At 40.6% G+C, this 19,033-nt stretch overlaps 1 protein-coding gene across 1 annotated transcript in view; it reads left to right on the forward strand.

The window, feature by feature from the left end:
• The window catches only part of LOC116036048 (neurexin-2-like), a 446,903-nt gene that overhangs the window by 273,325 nt on the left and 154,545 nt on the right, over positions 1-19,033 (forward strand). The gene's annotated exons all lie outside the window — the stretch shown is intronic.

Here is a 19,033-nt window from a genome sequence, read left to right on the forward strand (position 1 = left end):
GTGAACTCCGCGTTAAGGATCAGCTGCATCACCAAGGTGGCTTTTTTCCAACTCAGAAATATTTCCAGATCCAGAGGCGAGAGGAGAGATAAACTCATTATTTCAATTCTATGTTTATGGGTTTTTCAACTAAAACAATCCACAGATTACTACTTATCAATAACTCATATGTCCGATGTCACAAGGCAGGACGTGCGATGTTAGTGCTACAATTTTTTTGCTGCTTGATAGAAAAGTAAACTTTCACCGTTGTCCTTTTATATGATTGTTACCGGCCTAGCCTTCCCCTTTAAGACAGGTGGCCATGTGGGCAACGTGTGTATATGAAGTAACGTTTGTCCGACGGAGTTTGTTTTGGGAAGTGAGGCTCTCCTGTGTGTAGAAAAGTACCGTAAGCAGCAGCTGCAAAGGTCTCCAGGCCATTTTTCACTGCAGAGTTGCCAGAAAGCTGCTACCAGGCAGGCTAAAGCTAATAGTTAGCCTTAAGAATCAAGGGGTCTGTCCCAACTTACGTTACGATTCGGAGCCACAAAGCTGGAAACGTAACACTAATCTACAACAGAAGTCTGTGTCTAATAACATAATTTACATTGATTTAAGTGTTCTTGGATACACAGTTTGTTACTAGTGCGTGACATGCATGGCTCTGCATGCACAGTAGAGCCCGACCGATAAAGGATTTTTAAGGCCAATACCGATACAAATATTTGATGATTTAAAAATCCGATATTCCGATATATCGGCCGATATATTTTTTTTTTTTTAAAAATCCAGAAATGCAGGAAAAACAGATTTTCTTAACATTAGTTATTTGTAGTTATTTGAGTCTCACTAAAATAATATGATAATGCTGTTTAAAAATAATAATTTGTTTTATTGTCTCAACAGAACAGAGGATAAATAAAATGTATAAAAATACAAACTTAAGATATAAAACTTAAAGTCCTTTGAACAAAAAGACAATAACAACAAATAAATCAAAGTGTGTTGCCAACAGGGACGTTGTAGAGTGCCCTCTGGTGGACAAACTATGCAACGCCAACACTCAGAACATGGTTGAAGGGTGTTTCGTCCATTTTTATTTTATTTTTTTAATATTCAATTATCAGAATCATTTGTCATTATAAATGATTCTGATAAATGAATATTTTTTATAAAAATATATATTAAAAAAAAATGTATATATATATATAATTTTTTTTTTTTTTTTTTTTTTTTTAATCGGCCGTTATAAATGCCGATACCGATAGTTTGGAAAATGCCTAATATCTGCCAATAATATCGGCCCGCCTCTAATGCACAGCAAACCACCAATCACAATCAATGTTGATCAATTTATCAAACAACCACATCAGGCCCCGCTAGTCGACCACAACCTGAAATTTAGAGTAATGCATGCATTATTAATATCATTGACTTTAGCCTGGATTGATAGTAGATATGAATACAATGGTGTCATGTGAGTCAACCAGTGTGTTATACTGACTAATTTCCCTCTACAAAATCACTTCAGAAGAGTAGTCACAGCGCTTACTTGCTTTGGTTTTTGTAAAGCATTGAAGTTCAACAAAGAATGGTTCACATTAGAACAGTTTCTTTTTTTTATTTTTATTTCCTATGTAGATGCACTCCCCTACAACATCATCCCAGTAGTCGAGAATTATTTATTATTTCCAAATGGAGCTATCTTATGTCTATTTAAGTCTTTTTTCATATCGCAATAAATGTTGCAGGAAAAAAAATCTAAATTTTTTCCAATACCATGCAGCCCTATAGCAAATGTATTGCAATGCTACTTAGGATGTGATGTCATCTGACAGATTATTGCAACGTTTAGAGGCGATAGCAGCTATTTTCCTTGGAAAAGAAGTTGCAACATTGCCTGGAGCAGAATCTATTTAAATGAAAAAATAACTGCAATGGTAGGGTTTTTTTTATATATTTTTGCAGCAAGGAGATAGGGCATTGTATATAGTGCTGCTATTAAGTATACAATGCTATATCTCATTTGTTTTTACAGGTCAAGAAGGCACAGTAGACACCATTAGTGTCAGTTAGCATGCTGCTGAAGCTTATTAGGCTACATTGAGCTGGATTTGACACTTGCTGTGGCAGGCAACACAAGGCCAACATGCTCCTGCAGAGTGGGTGGTACTGCTGGTTGTTTTCTCATTCCTCACAACATTTGTATTGCCTAAGTTGCATACAATAGCAGGGATAGATGCTAATATTGTAAGCACTGGCCGCATTGGGCCACCAAGTCCCATATTATGTAGGCAAAAATAATTTTTGTGGCCCAAATTTAAATATTTTTCACCCCCTTCCCCTTTAAGCCTTTGGCTCTTTATACCGGATATGTGTAAAGATAGTGAAGAGCTGTTCACTAAGCCCAGGTAAATGTGACTGTACAAAGCTTACAGCAGGGCTATTCAACTATACTGGGGTTGAACTGTACAGGGGGACACATTTTAAGAAGGCTAATACTGAGTGAGGCGAAAGAATAAAGACTGCAGACATCACCGGCATGGTCCGATGACGTCATTCCCGTGCATATTAAGTAGCCATGATGTTAACCGCTCCAGGGTGGAGAGACTGGTTTGTCTCCGGCAGCAGCTAAGTTAACAAGAATTTGTCCAAATTTCAAGATAAGTTGCAAACTAATAAACAGTTAGACTACAAACCGACAGCTTTCGTTGTAGCTTGTTTGTAAAACATCGTTATTTGCAGAGTTGCATGCTGTAGTTGTGTAAAACAGTGCGGTGGACGAGAGCAGCAGACGTTAATGTTACCTTGTTTCGGGTTCGCTCTGTAGACTGGATGTTTTCTACTGAGATGATGTAGCATTGGCGCCCTGCTATTGTGGTAAGCAAGTTTGATTTTACAATAGACAGTGTACAGAGTTTTCTTTTTTAGCAGCTTAAAATGATCCCAAACTTTCTGTCGTATTCTCTTGCCTGTCTTTTTTCTTAGCCCCTCACTATTTTCACCCTCGTCCTTCATTTTGTAATCTGCGCCGTCAGTCTTGTGTCCAGCATCAGCCCTTTGTGCACTAGTAGTAATCATCCATGCGGAAACACAGTGAGCCGTACAGCATTTGTTACATTGATTAAACAATGCTTTTAGGCAAACAATTTTGCATCAAGGATTTTTAGTAATTGAATTATTCGAGTTACTCGAGGAATCGTTTCAGCCCTAAAGTATATATTGTTAAACATAATTGTAAAATTGAAACTTGACTACATTTTGCCACTGACGTTTTTTCTTTGTAAGACAGAATAAACAGTTTCAAAGGAAAATGTTTACGACTTCAAAATCTGGTATAAAGTTCAGAAGCACAGATATTGTTTTTCCCGAATTCTTTAGTTTTAGTGCTCATTCCAAGTCTTAAAGTGCTCATATCATGCTTTTTGGTTTTTTCCCTTTCCTTTATTGTGTTATAAATCTTTTCGTTTACAAAGTGAAAAAGCCCAAAGTCCACCCCAAAGGGACTTACCGTCTCCAACAGAAAACACTGTTCACAAACTGCTCCAAACAGCTCTATTGTAGTCCAGCCTTTACTTCAGAGACGAACGTGCGTCACTTTGTAACACACGTTATAATGCACGCCTACCTGCACGACCTCATGCTCTGCTTCTGACTGGCTAGTAGTCCTTACGGAGGTACTGCACATGTGCGACTGACAACAAAGATCTTACAGAAGTTGAGAGGTCTCACTCTGTAGCTAAAACAGAGACCTGACACAGGGTGAAAAGAGGAGCTGCAGCAATGTGCAGTAGAGCAAAAATATGTTGTTTTTTGAAAATGAAACCATGTAAACCTATTCTGATATAATTTCTAAATTCAATTATGAACTGAAAATGAGCATAATATGAGCACTTTAAGTAATTGTAACTTGCTATAATGCAACACTTCACGCAATAACAACTAATTCAGATGACACATATCTACTTAAAATCTGAGGACACTTGATAGTAAACTTTAAGTGATGTTACAGCAATATGATGGATTGAATTGACCATAACTTATAAAATGGTCATAAGTCTGACTCACTTGCACTAAGCCCAGATATTACCAGAGGGGATAGCGAAAGTCTCTAAACATTCATAGTCAACTACTGACCCCGACAACTTGGTATGATTTTTTTTTTTATCACTTTAATGCTTGTGCAAATCTAGATTCAGATTGAAAAATATCATATTTAGGTAGCTGTCTGTATTTTGGCCGTCTTTGTTTTGTTTGCTAATACAAATGCCACAGACCGACAATCAGCGGCAACGTTTAGATGGTGAGTTTCAGTTTGTGTGATTGATTATCTTGTTATATTTATAGTATTAGCGTGACACAGTGTCACCCTCAAATTGTACATTATGCAATAAGTTTAATGACGGTTGCAACATAATATTAATAGTGGTCCTGACTGCTGGTTCTTAAGATAAATAATCAAATAGCAAAACTACCGCTGATCTCGGCCAACGTTACTGTTTTTAAGACACAGGTTTAAAGCTGGAAGGTGAAAATATCGGTATCATTTGAAACTAAACAACCTAAGGAATCAATTGGTACCAACCATGTCATGCTAGCTTGTCGGTAAGGAAGCTTAAAAAATTGGAGAGGGAAAAACGGGTTCTTATATTTTAGGAAACATTTCTATACATATATGCATATAGTGGTTGATGTTGCAGATTTGCATATCATAGAAGACTGGACTGTTGGCTTTAGTGCAGGTCTGCGCACTCCAAGTGCCCTTCTAGTTCTAAATAGGACATACTGTACAATAGGTTCTAAGTACTCTTTAAGTGCTCTCTGCTTTTTTCAGTCAACAGCTTTGTCTGTTATATTTTATTTCCTCTCCAATTGTTATTAACACTTTTTGAGAAAACAACACATTTTAAATGTATTTCTGATATATTAATATATATTTTTAGTGATGTTTATTTTGACTCCAAACACTCATCCACTTCTTGGTTTTGCCTTTGCTCTGCATCCTTACATTCCCTGTGTCTCTATGCAATCACCATTCTAAATAGTTTGTAATCAGCGTGGCTAGGGAGTGGCTGAATCTGAAGCCTCTGCTCTGATTGGGAATAACAACATGTCGGCCTCCCAGCTGATGGCAGGGCCACTTTTTTAAATTTGAATTCTGTTTTACATTCCTCCCTACTCTTGGCAGAGAAATAGAAACACAGTAGCCTATATATTAAATATGCTGGGTGATGGGGTTTTCCCCATCAAAAATGATCACAGTGGAATTATGGACACACTAAAATACTAGTAGAAAGAAAATGTGAATATGTGAGTGATTTGAAAATGAACATTGGACATCAAAAGCAGCAACTAATAAAAATAATGAGCTGCAGAACAATGTGCGGCTAGTCTTAATCTTACTGATTCTCAGAAAAAAAATCCAACCCAGTGCCAGTTTTACATTTGTCTTTATTTATTATCAACATTTTGACAGGAACATTAACACTAGAACGGCCATGACGGTCATTTTGACCGTTTTGAAATTTATATGTGTAATAACTTTGCTGAATAAAAAAATACAATCCTGCTGCTGCCTGACTTTTCCTAAAATAGTCTGTATTTTAATTTAAAATTGTTTTTATATACATTACACAAAAGGCAAAGAAAATACAGTTACTTTTACCTATTTCGGCCATACACGGTCATATTGACCGCTCGGATTTTCGCGGTATTGTTTTTAATTTTTCGCGCGGTTGAAGATGCATCTTGGTTGCTTAGTAACCATAGTCTCAAGTAACAAGTGTGGGCATCACTGATGGGCCGAAGGCAAAGCCAGAGATGGTAACGTAGGATACTACGGCGTGGATGGACTCTGTTCTGAATCAGAAGGCAAACACCGGGCGCTCGCTCTGTGAAAGGCGCGGTACACGTAGATGGCCGGTGGCTGTTTACATGTTCATATAACTTTATACATCCTCGAACTGGCTGGAATCGTTGCACACATCCTCTCCAAGGAGTGCACCAGCAGTAAAATTGTCCGGAGGAAGTTTATGCAGCAACTGGCAGAGGAGCTGAGAGCGGAGTTTATGGAGGAAAAAAGGGCAGCGGCGCACGGTCCGAGCAGCGCTGACACCACAGCAGACGCCAAAACAGAGGCAGTGCCAGGTTAGGTTATAGCTAAATGTTCAAATAAGATACATTTAATTGTTATTTGGCTGTTATGAGTTAAGTTGAATGAATTTCCACACCGTATTTTTCGGGATATGAATGTATGAAATAATTACGGTTTACTATGCCATGATATGAATAATTGAAACACGTATTACTACTCATATACTAAATGTATAATTAAACTTGTAAAAATGTACATTTCGGTGTTATTACGTTTTTCTAAAGATATCCTAACACAATACATAATACAATATGCAATTAGGTATTTATCATGAGAGATTATAGAGTTTGGAATCTGGCGGTCAAAATGACCGCTCACGGCAGTTCTAGTAGTTATGGAATTCCGGCACTTCTAGTGTTAAAGCATAAAATGAAAACAAATCACGTTCTGTTACTCAAGGAAACCTGACAAAGCTAAAAGGTAATTCTTATTTCAGGCTTCAGTTTTGTATTTTCTGTTGTTTGCTCCTCCAGTAACACTGCTGCAGTGAGTGTCACATGACGTGTGGTCCTTCAGTCTATTCACTCTCGCCTCAGAGGTGGTGAGCTCATTGCCATTTCTCAGCAGGCTGTTTCTTTTAGCTGAAGGCTCTCTTGGGTCGAAGCATGTTCCATTTGGGGAGTCCTTTGTGTCTTTTATTGCTTTCAAAGTCAGCTGCAGGAGAATTTTACGTGACCTTTAATTCCTCAATGTGTGGATGCAAAAGTAGATATAAGGGTCAGACAGACTTTTTGCTGTTTTGACTGTTTTATTAGGCTGTTTTGACTGTTTTATTATGTTGGACAGCTGGTAGTGCAGACATGATGGAACAAGGTTATATGGCTTCTTTTGGAGCATCAAAAACTATTCACCAGGATATAGTGGTTGGTTACCTTAAGGTCCACTGCAAAACAAGATATGTTTCAAAGTAAAAATCTTGAAGATTCTCATTTAAATAAATGTGTTAAGTCACTTTCTATTGCTGTATGAGGTACCACAATGGTGCTACCAGGGTGCACTCTGCACTATGGCCAATTTAGTTGATCTAGAGATATTGTGCAATTTTTCTTTTCATCATCGACCAATTGAGTAACACCTAAAGTATCCAAAGAGCACCTGTATGTGACTGCTACAAAAACCCAGCAGCTCTTCTACTCTATTGTCTTACTGTATTAGTTGTACACACAGACATAAACGCACACACACCAAGTATTATCTTCATTTTCTTTTAGTATTCACGGTACGCTGTTGCAAGCAGCAGAGTCCATTCCCTTGAAGTTGTTCACAGCAAGGCCACCTCAGATGGATTCTGTCATCACTCACAGAAAAGCTCCTCTGTGTTTGATACGGTGTTGCAAGCGCTGTAGCTCTATATCCAAAGGGTTTTAATTGTGTTGGGGAGCCGCAGGCCTTTTTGTCTAACAACACTTCTGACAATACAGCTCTGATTGAGATTTTGGACAAACAATAGCGCTGTGATTTGAGCCACTCGGCCCGTGATTGCTGCCAGAGCAGACTTTCTGACTTTGTGTTCTTGTGATGGAGATGGCAGGGGACGACGTCAACATCCTCCTCCTCATTCACCACTCAAGATCTGTTTGTTGTGTTTGCCTATGGGTGGGTGGCTGTTTGTATTTTTTTCAGTCTTTCACACTCTTTCCATGTTCTTTCTTTTTTTTTCTTTTTTTTTTTTAGGAAATGCAATCCTTTAATTTTGTTTCCAAATGCACAAGCTCCATGTGCCATGTGTAATTTAAATTCCCGAAGGCTAATAACAGGGTTAGGTATTGACTGATTACGCAGTTTGTGATCACACTATAGTTTGGGAAGTTCGTGCAACTTTTGATTTGAGACAACGCACAGATCAAATCATGTTTTAAATGAAAGAAATCTCGGTACCTGCCAGAGTAATTGTTGAGCAACTGGAATGTGATCAACAACCATATTAACCCCCTGCAGATCCTGTTTATTATGCTAAATTTGCACTATGAAGCAGTGGAATTGACATTTCTAACTTTTTGAGAAATTAAGCTATGCAAACTGCCCCTTTGAATACTAACCGTATCAAGCAAATTCCACTATGACTGCAGCAGTATCTCAGCCCCTGCTCTCTGGGCAGAAGTTGAGGTCAGAGTAAAGGACAGGAGGTCTGATGGGTCCGACAGATGAAACACAGCCAGGTCCGAGAGCTCAGTATCTGGCCATCGCCCGCCACTTTGCACTGCTTCCACCTGCAGCAGGTGGCGCGAACCAAACACTTGACACACACTCAGCCAGACAGAGTGATAGATGACTGTTGGCCCTCTTTGTCATGACAAGAACGGGTCAGTGTGAATACACACACTCACAAATGGCATCCCATCAGGGACAGGGTCCTGCGTCACACCTAACAGCTGCCCCTTTGGCTCAGCGTCTCTCACTTTTTACAGCCATATCACTCCACGACTTGAGTCCATAACAAGTTTTTCCTCTGCTGGCCTTATCCAGTTAATCTCAGCCCTAATGAGCTAATATATGTTTGCTAATGTCTCTGTTCTAATGGAGCACAGGCCGACATTCAGTCAGATTAGACGTGTGACTACATTCAATTTAGTTCAGTTTATTTAAAAAGGGGACAGTGCAAATTAATAAAACACATGATTATACATGGTTTAAAAAAGACAGAAATGAAATCAGAGTCTGAGCTAGAGACACAAAGTGTTTGCGTGGGCATCATGCTTTTGAGCCTGCATGTGTTGAAGTTTCTAGACTAATGAGGCTTCCCTCCAAGCTTCACCGACATCAAACCACACCGAGACACTGCAAGACAGATACATTTGATGGATCTGTTTAGCTGCCTTGCCAAACTACCGACATACAGGTAGCTTGGCACAGACGCCGGCAATGAATATTCACTGCTGATATTATCACAGTCCTGTTTTACACTGTTTCCCTCCTGCTTTTCTCTCTGAGGACAATGTTATTTTCTTAAAGTATCAGGGATTCAGTTTTTAGAAAGCAGTCAAAAAAAGAAGGCACTGCTTTGTTCAGCAGAAGTGATTAAAAAGACCGACAATTTAATTAAAGTTGAACGTTTGGGCACAATGAAAGGAAGAAATTTATCATCTTCTCCATCAATTAGCTGGCAGAGGGAGCTCGGGCATATAACAGACTAGCAATGTGGAGTCATCATTTCGTTTGGTCCACAGAATAGCAACCTGGCAAAAATGATTTTCTGTTGATGTGAGGTATTGTTTTGATCTGATGTGATTTAGCATTTTCTTTAAGTTTAAGGTTGACTGATCTGCATTTGCAGCTAGAAACAATAAAAAGGGCCAGAATGCAGTTCATACTGTTGTTTAAATGTATTGATCAAGACACAACAATAATAGGCTCGTTGGAGATGAACTGCGCCTCGTCTGTAAAGTGGACGAGAGCAAGCAGCAGCAGCCGGGGGCGGTGACAAAAATCTGCTGTCAAGTCGGACAGTTTCCAGCCGATTCCAGCAGCCTTCAGGCTGAGCAGGAAGTGACAGAAACACTGTGGTCCGATTCCGATTCAACAAAATGTTATCAGACCCATATATCAGCTCCTACACAGTCTCCAGTTGTTTTTATTATGACAGAGTAGCTCTCAAAATGCTCTACATGTGATCTGTTGCTGATGTTTATAAACAACAGACTGTAGATGATCCATAATCTGAACAGATTTAGTCTCTCTGATTTCTATACGTCACTATCAGCCACACAACATGTGGTTTGTACAGAATAAGCCTTTAAACCAGACAAATAGTGGCCGCCTTGATCTCGTGAGGTTATCATTGCCCACGTGTGCATGACGTCAAAGCGAGTTGAGCCGAGAGGGCGGCAATCGAAGGTGATCGATTCTGCGCAGACCTGGTTCATCTCCAACGAGCCTAGTATCATGCAAAGCTTGTTTTCTTTATCCAGAACACTTTAATGTACCATGAATGCAGTCATGCTACTAATGTAAAAAAACACAATACTAGGACAGTAACTGATTCAACTTTGAGGAAAGTGCTTCATTCAAACAGTAATCACTGGTGGTAAATGTGCACCTTGTGTGCTATTCTATTACCAGTGCAGCCTTTCAATTACAGCAGAATGCATGATCTGCAGAAAAAGCTTTTGTTTTTTGCTACAAATATGCAAATATTTGTTGAAAAGCAAAAAACCCATCATGCCCTACAGGCATATGGAATTCATCAAGCAAGATGACAATATGAAACATGTATTATGGCTGGGTTTAAGTGAATGATACAATTTGCAGGTAGGAAGCTTGTGTGGGCAGAGAGAGAGAGAGAGAGAGGTGGCAGGATTGCATTGATGGAGAGAAGGGTGAAGCGGCTTTCCTTCTCTTGGCAGGATTGAAGAGGAGGGTTAGGAGAGCAGCAAAGGGCTGGAGGTGGGCAGGAAGCATACTCACTATCTGATTCAATTAACACCACATTGCTGCTGGGCTATGGATGCCGCAACATATCACCTCTGACATAGCTTTGCTCAGAAGGTGCTTTCACACCCTAGCTGTTTGGTCTTTTTAAACCGAACTCTGGAGTGTTCCGTCGGATAGTCCGGTCAGTCTGGTGTGGTGTGAAAGCTCATTTGAACTCCGGTGCGGACCAAACAACCAAACTCTCTTCCGCCTGAAAATGGGTCTCTGTTTACTTCCAGGTGCCCCAAATATAAACCGTGCACTTACTAGTTGTTGTTCTGTTCAACCTTGTACACAATTTACAGACTTGTACAACACATCATAATCTCTCCCTCTCATCAGGTCCCACCTTCTCTTTCATCACCATCTTACTCTTCTCATTTGAAGAATGAAATGCTCAACAACTTGCCTTGTTCTCTTCACCCATTTCTAAAATATTAGAAAGACCAAGGCAAAACCAGAAAACCCAAGACCACGTATCTTTGGTTTTGCTCCATTATTTCTGAGACCAGGTGCACGTTCAATCTCAAAATGGTGTTCACCTTTTTGCTGCGGTTTCTGGGTTGAATGAAAGGTTTCCTCGGGAACAGCGTGCAGTGGGCTTTGAGGAATCGTTTCTCTCTCAAACAATACGAGCAGCTGACAAGACAGCAAATTTTCAAGCATTTCATTCTTCGAATGAGACGAGTGAGACGGTACTGATGGAGAATGCGGGCCCTGATGAGAGAGATTATGATGTGTTGTCCTTGTTACACAGACAACGAGTGAGGTATGGTCACGATGTGTTTTGCATTTGAAAGGTATTTTTCGTTAAATCATATATTAGGCCGTAAATTTGTTTTATGTGGTTTGTATATTTTCATTCACATCTGACCCTCTCTCTTCAGCGTGGAGTGGGAGGATTTTGCTTAAACCTGCAGTAAACCCTGAGTCACCAATTACAGAGCCCCTAATACATTTAAATACATTTCATTAGTTTGTTTTAGATGTTTTATCGTCATTAGATTATAAGAGCCGTTTTCCACATCACAGGAGATTTAATAGTTCAAGAAAAATGTTGAGGCCATGTCATTTTTGGGTCATTTCATAGGCAGTTATCGGATATTTGCTACTTCAGTGGAAGTATGTCAGTGTTAACCATCAAAATCCTACATCAGTCATATGGCTTATAGGGAATATGCAAAGCTGAATGTTTTTAGATGGACAAATACTACACACTAAATGGGCTGCACTAAAATTATGGTCAGGACATGGGATTTAGCTTACTTCCCTACCTGTACTATGTCTTTGATAAACGTGCCTAACGCCCAGTTTTGCCCAAATGAAGATGCTTTGAGTCCAGTCATAGTAAATTCAAGCTCTGAACATGCTTTATATTAAATGATCTGCCAAGGGAAATTGGAGAAACCCAGGCAAAAAGATGCGTATAAATGCAGTCATCACACTCTAGCTTGAAGCAGAAAGTTTTGACATGTTGGATTTTGCTCTCTTGAAAGTGTAATGAAAGGCCATAATAAGGCTGCCTCTAGTGTATGACAGAATAAAAATTGCCTGATGCAGTGCTAATGCAGGATACATAGAGGACTTCACCATGCCTGTCACTGTGTATCTGCATGGTGGGCTCCACATTACTTTGATAACAGATACAGAAATGAAACTTTGGCATACAACATGGACTCGGGAATTGGATTTTGATAGTAGTGAGAATGCATTGCTGAAGACTCCCTACATCTTAAGATTTTCATATTGCCTAAGGCCACGCTCATCCACTCATCCAGCCCGACGCAGCTCGAGAAAAAAAGAGGGCAAGAATGTATGTTTAGGGTCTTTGTTTGATCTGATTAGGGTGTTTTCCTTGGCTAAATTTAGCCAGAGTGTTTTGAACAGCTCTCCGGAACATCTCTTATTAACATACTTTTGCCCTATTGCATCTTTCATTTTTTTATTGAACAGGATGATGAGGAGAGCAGTGTTCATACTATAGACTTATGCAAACCATATACTGTAAGAATAGCATTGGTGACATCACCCATTGGTTTGTGGACTGCCGCTTGAAGCCAGGAGTTTGCATTTTGGCTGTCACCATCTTGGTATTTTTGAGAGATATGACCATATTTGGACAAAAAGGGCGGAGCTGGGGAGGATGACACATCTAAGCCAGTGTTGTTTACGGTTTCAATGGAGCTAAACGCTGAAGAGGGATTGCTAACTTAAAGGGAATTCTTTTCCACTTCAGCTGTGGATCTTTGTGGATATCCTTTTGCTGGATGGCTGTCATCCATTTAAAGTATTAAAATGTTTCTGCGATTCATTTTAAAAATTAATAAAAGAGCCTTACCCCACACTCTACATGACCGGTATGCATTGTAGTGAACCCTTAGACCAGACCAGCCCAGCAGGAGGGTGGTTGTGTTAACCTGTCTGTCAACCTTAGCCCTTTATTGAATAGAAAGTTAGTAATGTAAAGGCAAATTAATTTGCAAGAAAACCTTTATCCCGCCTTCCCGTCTGTAGATTTAAATCTGAAATTTGACAACAGTCCAAGTTTGGAACGACATTTGCGGCTGAAGGGAAACTTTAGGGGGTCTCTTCTTTATTTGGCTTATGGATGTCCCGACAGAGCCGATAATCTTTTACAGCTCAATGCCGTATGCGCACAAGCTCTGTCTCTCTCTGACAAAGGTTCCATGATACTTTGTTGTTTCTCACTCTGCTTTTTGACGACATGATTTTACACATTGCTATACATACCAACCATTATCAGTTTAGACTTCTTTACAGTGTTGTTTTGTGACTGTTGGGAATCCGATGTTTCACCAGTGCTTCCATTGGAAATCGAAAGGAGGCTCTGTTGAGGCCAATTTAATTGCTCAGGGATTTCTACGGCAAAATGGCAACATGGTAGGAATGAAAGAAAAAAGTGCTATCCTTTGAGTAAATTAAGTAAAAAATGCTGATGACTCGTGTTCAATGCCCACTCTACCCTTACCTTATCTTTTATCATATTATTACAGTCTCAGAAGTTGAGATCCTCACAGAGTTTGCTGGCCAACTGTGCATAAGGAAATTACTTTTCGTCAGCATAGATCATTAGTCTTTGTAGAGCCTATACTGTTGACTACAGAAGAAAAGTCTGGGTGAGATTGGATTTTAAAGCTGTGTACTACAGGTGGTCTTACTCTGCAGGACATGGTCTTGGATCACAAAATGCATCCAGTCTTAAGCACTGCCAAGCACTGGTCTGTAATCACATTACATCCATCCTGCCTAATGAAGACCAAAGCCGAAAGCTACTACTGTAGTCTAATGTACCTTTTTTGTACTGCATGCATGCATGATTGAGCATATGAATAATCACATGCATCCGAATGAAAATTAGGTGCAGAGCAAGCACAGTTGGTGGTTTGACCTAAAAAAACTGCCCTTTTTCAGTGCATTTATTTAAATTAGTGTTTAAATTGATGCTTGTTGGTTGCCCCTAGTCAAACAAAAGCAAAATGAGGATGCTTCTGGTATGTGTGTGCCTGTCTGTTTTCATGTGTTCATTAGTGTTTTTGAGTTCATACGTATGCAGACTTGCTTTTCTGCACATGTTCCTGTTTTTGCGTACCTCCTCACTGCCCTCCATGTCAGCCCATGCAGTTCATTAGGGCTTAGGGCATATCTTGAATCTCTTGACTGTGCCATTGTCATGGCAACACTGGAATTAAACTCCTCAGGGCATCTCAGTCACTTAGAAAATCTTGAGAAAGTTGTGTGGTTCTGTTGTGCAGCTGTATCTGTTAGTGCCGGGCTGAGAATGGTATGTGTGTGTGTGTGTGAGAGAGAGATTGTGCAAATATACAATACATACCTCCCTGTACATGTGGGAAGACATTCTCTATAGGTGGCGATCCAAATTGCCATGACCTGTATATGGCCCCAGAGCCACTTGTCTTCGCCTTGAACCCGTAATAAAAGTTGTCTGTCTGTAAAACTAGCCAGAGCCACTTATGTACCTGACAGGATGAGAGCAGAATGGAGCAGCAATTTGTATGCACAGAAACGCTCTGGCTGTCACGGGGTGGGCTAACCCAGGAGATTAAGAACCCATGGAAGCTTTAGTGTCGGGAAGAGATCATGTTTTGGTCCTAGTGATCAGCACTATCTGCCACATGACAGTGTGATAAACAGGGGGACTCAGACAGCACAGCGTGCTTGATTTACATAGCCCCTCACCTTACTATTAACGGAGCCCTAGCTACTTTGAAGGATGCACTCTCAATGCCTCATGAAATTTCTTGGTTGGGAAAGGCAGAGCAAGGGGAAATATGTTATGCATCAATATATGAAGAAAGAAGGGGTGATTTACTATGATCAAATGAGCACTGATTGCCAAAGATATGCTGAGTACACCCCATATTACCTTACTCACAATTTTATTTGTAATAGTTGTTCATTTGACAGCTGATTACCACAAGTCTTTAATTTTGTAATCATCAACACTGTGTACTAGCTCAAATACACTAAGCCCATTCAATAAAAGTGGCAGCTTTGTGTGTGGGTGTGGGTGAGGTTTGCTTGGCACACTGTATTAGGTTTATGTCCACCTTTGGTCTGCAGTTTACTTCTTTGATTTGTCTGTCTGTCAATACGCTGTCTCCGTTGTAAAAGGCAGTATTTTCAGTGTGGACTTTTTCAACCCTGTTGGCTTTTACTGCATGACTGCCAGTTTTATTCAACCTGGTTTACCAACCGTCCTCAAGGCTTCTCATAGGGAGAGGTGATATTGACATATGTCATTGTTTTCAGTAGCTACAGGGCAATGCATTCAACAGCTCTAATCTGGGTTTCAGGCAGAAAAAAAAAAAAAAAAAAAAACATCCTGAGAACGATTTTTCCTTCAATCGACGGCAGTCTTCTGTGCTTAGAGTGGTGAATGTGCTTTGTGTTGGCCCTTTGGGATGCGTGTAAGTAGGCCTTATCCATGTAGCATAGGGCCTGCTTTGTTGTCACAAATAGGATTCAGCGTCCACTAGACGAGCACTAATCCAGGGCAACTGTATGTAGCTTTTTAGTCATCAAGATATTGTTATTGTTAGCTTTTAATATTAACCTTGCTTGACTTGTTTTATCTCCAGTTCAGTTAGTTGGCAAAGGGTAACACAGACGTGTGCTAGCCAGTGTATAAGGACTTTAGGGCTCTGGGAATATATAATAAGGCATACTGTAGCTTACGGATCATGCACTATCAGAGAGCTCAATGTGTATGAGCTTTTCATCTTGGCTAAATCCTTTGCTAACTGCCTTGCTACAAGGCCTTTTAGCACCTGATGCTAACAAACACTCAGGACAATCTCCGGATGGGTGCACAGAGGGTTAAAGATGTGGGTAGGAAAATGAGACACAGGGATAATGACTAGGTGATGGAGAGAAATAGATAGATAGAGAAAGATGTAAGGGGGGCATCTCAGTTGGGGGAACATAATGGATCTGAACTTAATCAGCAATCAACATTAATGCTGATGTTGCTGTGTTTATTCAAATTAATCATCAAGGACAGGGCACCCCCCTCCCAATGCCAGAGGAGCGGAGAATTTGTCTCCACAGTGCCTTGCCGAGGAAATTGATGATGAATTACTCCGTTCATCAAGTCGCCCCATTAACGAGCCCGCTGACGTTCCTGTCTCCATCCCAGAAGGTATTTTCTTTGGCTTCAGCAAATGGTAATTTGGATCATGAAGATTTTTTTTTTCTCTCCTGCTCGTCGCTGTGAGTGAAAAGTGAACCTGCAACAGGCTTCAGTGGTAATGGCTAGGTGGGATGCTGAGCCTTAATGCATTTCACGTAACATCTCACTGGTTAGATAAGTGGATGAGTAGCAGTGGAAGGAGCAGTAACACCAAAGTGAGGAAGCGAGAGTGCATAAATCCCAGGGTATCTCCTCTGGCAGCACGGGGTAAACACAGATTAATGTTGTTCGACGGACACATCAGAGAGGATGTGTGCTTCGATAATTAAGACATACTCAGAATATTGAGGCTCTGTCCAGATAGATTCTTGTCAATGTTTTTCTCTCAAAATCCGGGATCAGTACTCCCTGCCCCTGATAAATAATAATAGCAAAAATCCTACAAAACAATCCAGTAAGTTTTACCCAGGCTCAGAAGGGCCAATAAATAAGTTCAAAGCTCAATCAAACCGATAGGACAGTGTTTCTTTGAGCATTTTTTTCTTAACTGAACAAAGGTAGGTAAAGTGGCTTAGTTCAGCAAAGACAGGTCTAACTTGTCAGACTATAGATTGAAACTAAATGAAAAACAGTGGAGATTCATTAACCACTAACCTTCCGCGAGAGATGTATGGCTGAGGATGGCAAAAAAAGAGGTAGAGAAAGAAAAAAGAAGCAATCAGATGAAAGGGTGAAGAAATGCTTGTGACGGAGGAAAAATGGCTAGATATCGGAGAGCGCATTTCTTGTGGAGGCCATTCGTCATGTACAGCTGGAATGGGAAGGGGAGAATGGATGGAGGTGCACAGGGGAGCAAGGGAGGAGAAGTAGGAGAGAGGTAGAGGCTGGGGAGTGATGAACAGTTGGCCTATCCCATCAAGGATGCCTTCTAACCTGTGCTACAAAGAGGGGCATCCATCACGCAGGCAGACGGCAGTGCTTTACACAAATGCACAGACATAGAAACACACTGCTCACATGCTGGGCTCACACTCACAGAGGGCACCGTGATCACAACCAAGGGCTACTGTGCATCACCCAGCAAACTCCATTACACCCCGAGGTGTGGAGAGATGTTTCACTGCACCATTTCTAAGGTGCAGCAAGACTGTGCTGCTTTTCATCATCAATCAATGTATTTTATATTAGTACATTTTGTGTTTTGTGTGTGTTTTTCCTCCTGCATTATATACATGCATTGGTATTCCAGCTTTTCACATTTCATTGCAAAGGCACACATGTGCTTGAAAGAAGCAAGCTCAAGTAGCACATTGTAGAAGGATGATGGTTTGAGTCGTAATAGTGGCTTTTGTTTTGGACTCTCATTTGTGAATATGGGATTAGAGAACTCTATCTGTGTGGAAGCGGTATTTTAAGGGGTAGTATACTGGGAAACCTTCACACTCCCTGCATGTGTTCACATCTGTTTGTGCACATGTCTGCATTTTCTGTTTTTCATCCTTTTTCAAAAACTATGCTTTCAGTGTACTGCAGGGCAAGCATTTATCTGCACAGCCCTGACACTAGGCCAGCTGTGTGTCAAATGAGCCTCGTGTATGTGTCTTATGTGAAAATGTGTGCGTGCAAACTGAAGCTTGTTCATCTGTTCCCTCTACGGTCGGCCTGTTTACGACATCGGGACACAAGTGTCGCTCCCGGCTCGGCAGATGTTGGTGCTAACGCCGCTCGACTGTTCACTCTTAATCATGTGGGCACACTTCAGACACCCTGCTGCCGCTGCTGCTGTTGCTGCAGTTATGGATTAGTCTCTTCCAGCTATTGACTGCTGGTGAAGCTGAAGGCTGGGGAAAGGCTGATAAAAGACACCTGAGTGTGTGTGGCACGCCAGGGCCCAGGCTGTGGTTTTTATTGACTGCCTGGCCTAATCAACAACTCAGAGCCGAATGGGGAGCTTGTTAGCAGCCATATAGGGCTTAGATGCTTTCATGATGTAGGGGTGCAGGTGAGTGGACGGATGGGGGGTGTGTTTGTGTAAATGTCAATGTGAGTTAACTTAATAAGGTAAAAACAAGGCAACGACAAATGCCAGAACATGCAGGCACATGCACACACACACACACACACATGCACGCGCGCGTGCACATGCACGAACGGTATACGCACGATACACGCACGATACATGCTTCCACTTCCGTTGTTAGATTCACACTCCCTAGCCTAACGTTAATTAAAGTGCAGTTTTGAAATTGCAGTGCTCACTCAGACCTGAAGCAGATTTTGTCTTCAGACTCCCTGCTCTACCTCAATTACACTTTGAGAATGCCCTGGAAACAATTCAAATAGAGAGCTATCCACACACAATGGAGGAAATCTGGTTAGGTTGGTCTGTAAAAATACAATTTAAAAAGTTGTGATTAGATCAGTATGGCACTGTTAATCAATAACAATATAGTAGCACATTAGAACCTTTACCAATGATGGGGGTCTGTCCGAACCACCAAAACAAAAACAGAACATATCTGATGGAAGTGGAAGGTCTTAATCATGTTTAATGAGTTTACATTGTAATGGATTTTGTTCTTATGGAAGCCATTGTTGGCAAAGGTCAATTCGGTGAGGTGTATGTTCAAGTTCTAACTAGTGTTTTAGTAATACATGTAAATACTCGTAGACCTTTGAATTAATGAATGCAGTGGATTTCATTCAGTAAGAAAATTGGATCCACTTCATACTTTTTATTGATATTTTTTGCCAGAGTTTCTTTTTTGCCTTTCTGAATTACGAGTTGTTGAATCTGACCAGTTGGCTTTCAATAC

Source organism: Sander lucioperca, chromosome 17 (genome assembly GCF_008315115.2).
Source record: "Sander lucioperca isolate FBNREF2018 chromosome 17, SLUC_FBN_1.2, whole genome shotgun sequence".
NCBI lineage: Eukaryota > Metazoa > Chordata > Actinopteri > Perciformes > Percidae > Sander > Sander lucioperca.